Source organism: Jatropha curcas, chromosome 6 (assembly GCF_041381405.1).
Source record: "Jatropha curcas cultivar XTBG-Jc1 chromosome 6, XTBG_Jcur_1.0, whole genome shotgun sequence".
NCBI classification, from domain to species: domain Eukaryota; kingdom Viridiplantae; phylum Streptophyta; class Magnoliopsida; order Malpighiales; family Euphorbiaceae; genus Jatropha; species Jatropha curcas.
The window spans coordinates 22,973,109-22,977,262 of NC_143156.1; the positions used below are offsets into that span (position 1 = coordinate 22,973,109).

The 4,154-nt window shown below is 33.7% G+C and overlaps 1 pseudogene; it reads left to right on the forward strand.

The window, feature by feature from the left end:
* Positions 1–2,014: 2,014 nt before the first annotated feature.
* On the forward strand, positions 2,015–3,856 carry LOC149495738 (uncharacterized; annotated as a pseudogene).
* The last annotated feature ends 298 nt before the right edge of the window (positions 3,857–4,154 follow it).

Sequence of the window (4,154 nt, forward strand, 5' to 3'; positions counted from 1 at the left end):
AATTTTGACTCAATATAAATGAAATAATCAGTAAATACAATAATATATTAATTAATTAATTAATTTTGACAAAATGCAATAATAAAATAACATTTTGTGACGAAGAAAAAGTACTAAAAATTGACAAAACGATGTAACAGTATAAGAAAAATAAAAAATAAGGACATAATATATATATAATTACAATGTTATACATTATGCTAAAATGTATGAATAAAAAAGGACATAATATTTTTTGTTGACTGATTTTTTTGAATACTCTAATGCCTTAATTCGACAACAATTTTTCATGCAGCTTCTAGTGTTTTAAAAGGCATTTAATTTTATAGGTGTTTCATATGCTTTTAGGGTTTTAGAGAGCATTTGATTTTATAGGTGTTTGGTATGTTTTTTAATCCGCAACTGATTAAAAACCTAATTTGCAATGATGTATTGAAATTTATTTATTTGAAATTACTTTATGTTGATTTGTGTTTTTACTTGAGTGGAAATCACATGAATGATGCGTTTGAGTTGGAGGCCTAGTAGTGGCCATTTTGACTTTGGAGAATGTTGGGATTATATAGAAATGTTTATGTGAGTGTGTTTTAACTTGAAATATGATAATTTTTTGCCGAAGTGCTACCGAAATTTTTTTAAAAATTGAATATGAGGAATCGTACACTTACTAATATTATACTAAGTTTATATATATATATATATATATATATATATATATATATATATATATATATAGTTACCCTTAGTTAGAAATAATAACCTTAGTGAGTTTACAACATATATAGTTACCCTTATTATTGAAATAATCTTAGTAGGTTAGAAATGCAAATGGAACATTACTTTTGGTCTATTTTAAGGATGATTTAGGACTAATGCAATTACATATAATTTGTCATTTATAAACATAGTGTTAATTACGTAAAAAAATGCGGACTAATCGAGATTGGATGTACTGGAGGTATGAGGTCAATGGGATATTAAAAAATGAATTCTTGCAAGGATTGGAATTGTTTAGAGAGTTTGCAGTTGGTAATTCCAGTTGTATGGATAGTAATAAGTTGAGGTGTCCATGTAATCACAAGAAGTGTCAAAATAGAGCATTCTTAGATATCGATAGAATTAAACTTCATTTATGCAAGTATGAGTTCGTGAAAAATTATTACGAATAGATATATCATGGTGAACCTCGAGTTTTCAGTGGGTCAAGCCACTCTATTGCTGTAAGTTCAAAATGTCAGCTTTTGCAATTTCAGTATGGTAATCGATGCAATGATATGGTACTCGATGCGGGTAGAGCAGAATTCCATTGGGACACTATAGAGGAATCGCCAAACTATGCAGCACAACAATTGTTTAACATGCTAAGTGCAGCTAATAGTGAACTGTGGCCTAGATACAAGAATCATTCAGTTCTATCTGTAGTGGCACGATTACTACACATGAAAGTGGAGCACCATTTTTTAGAAAGGTGTAAGGATGATTTTGTGCAGTTATCAAAAGAAATGTTGCCTGAAGGCCATTCGAAGGTGGATAATTTTTATCGAAAAAGAAAATTAGTTCAGGGATTAGGACTACCTGTGGAAAAGATTGATTGTTGTCGAAATAATTATATGATATACTGGGGTGTTGACTCCGAATTAAGAGAATGCAAGTTTTGTAATATTCCAAGATATCAACGGCGGGGTCGAGGGACTGGTAGAGTACAAAGAGAGAAGACTTTCAAGAAGATGTATTATTTCCCTCTTGTTCCTCATCTTTAAAGGTTATATGCATCTAAGGCGACAGCTGAACACATGAGATGGCATGCTTGCATGAATATGAGGATGGTATAATGACTCATCCGTCAAACTCTGAAGCCTGGAAGGACTTTGATAACAATCATCATGTGTTTGCTGCTGAGATAAGAAATGTGAGATTGGGGCTTTGCACTGATGGGTTTCAGCCATTTGGACAATTAGGACAACAATATTCATCATGGCCTATCATTGTCACACCATATAATCTACCACCCTCAATGTATATGAAAGATGAATACATGTTTTTGTATGTCATTGTACCTGGCCGTAATAATTTGAAATACAAAATTGATGTATTTCTACAATCTTTGATTGCCGAACTTAATAATTTATGGGAGTATGGGGTTGAAACGTTTGATATTTTGGCCAATCATAATTTCATAATGTGAGCTACTTTGCTTTGGACCATTAGTGATTTTTCAGCATATGGAATGTTATCTAGGTGGAGTATGGCAAGCAAATTGGCTTGTCCTCATTGCATGGAAAACACTAATGCATTGACATTAAAAAAATGGATGAAAACAATGTTGGTTTGATTCTCATCGTAAATTCTTACCAGAATCTCACCCTTGGAGGTGAAATCGATGATGCTTTAGAAAGAACACAACTATTGCTGATCCCCCTCCACCTGTGAAGTGTAGAGCTGAAATATTACAAGAAATTGAAGATCTAGGGCTTATGAAAGTTACAGAGTTAGGTGCAAAAGAGGTAAATGGTAGAATTGACAGGAATAGCAGATGGAAAAAGCGAAGCATCTTCTAGGATTTGCCATACTGGAGTTCACTTCTTATCCATCATAACCTTGATGTGATGCACATAGAAAAAAATTTGTTTGAAAAACTGTTCAACACTGTCAAGAACATTGATGGGAAATCCAAGGATAATGCAAAAGCGAGAGCAGACATGAAGGAAATTTGTCATCGACCAGAACTTGAGCAATCTGTAGTTATTGGAAAGTTTCCAAAGTCATGTTATTCTTTAGATAAACCCCAAAGGTAAGTATTATGTGAATGGGTCCGATCATTGAGGTTTCCAGATGGATACTGTTCAAATATGGGTAGATGTGTTGACATAAGGAAATACAGATTGTTTGGCATAAAAAGCCATGACTGTCATGTTTTCATGCAAAGATTGATTTTTGTGGAATTTCGGGAATTGTTGCTAGGGAAAATTTGGGAAGAAATGACAGAATTGAGTCTCTTTTCAAGGAATTGACGATGACTGTTATCCGATGCAATGATATGGACCAATTAGCACGAGAAATCCCAGTAGTAATATGCAAATTGGAGCAAATTTTTTTTGCCCGACTTCTTTGATTCTATGGAGCATCTGCCGGTTCATTGCCCTATGAATGTCGTATAGCAGGACCGGTACAATATAGATGGATGTATCCATTTGAGAGGCGAACCATTAACATCCCATTCTAATCATTACAATGTTTTTTCAACTCATATTTACATATTGTTATTGTGCAATTACAGACACCTGTAGAAAATTAAAAAGAACGTGTGCAATAAGGCAAAGGTTGAGGGATCAATTTGCAATGCATATTTGGTGCAACAAGCTTCCACCTTCTGTTAACACTACTTCGAACCACATGTTTACACCAAGCATCGGAGAGTGCCACGTAATGATGACGGAGGAGATCGAATAGAATCTGAGTTAGAAGGGAATCTAAAAATTTTCACCTATCCTGGGTGTACGATTGGTAAATAATAAAAAAGACAATTGACCGATGTAGAGATACGAGCAGCTCAAACTTATATTTTGTTGAATTGTGAAGAGACTACACCATTTGTACAGTAAGTATAAATCTTGTAGAGTATAAACTTAATACAGCTTAGTTAAATCATATTTATGATAATTTTATTCGTTCATAAACAGGAAATATATCAACCTTTTACGGTTACAAAATCTCAATTTGACTGATACTGCAGTTGATGCAAAACTGGACTCAAAATTTGCAGAATGGTTCAAATGTTATGTAAGTAACTTTCTATTTACACAACATATATGTTTACATTCTTAGATTTCACTCGTTTCATTACTATTTCCCATAGGCTCGAAGCTCGAGAAGCGATATTGATAACAGATTCATTACTGATCTAGCAAAAGGACCTCTACCGGCTGCTAATACCTTCTATGGCTACTTTGTAAATGGTTACAAGTTTCACACTGAGGGTTATGGGACAAGTAGAAAGACAATGAACAGTGGTGTTTGCATAAAGGGATCAAACTATAGTGACGAGTCAAATGATTTTTATGGAAAATTGGTTGAGGCTTTGGAGTTAGAATATCCATCCCTACCAATCAAGTGCACAATCTTATTCAAATGTGAATGGTTTGATCCTACGCCAA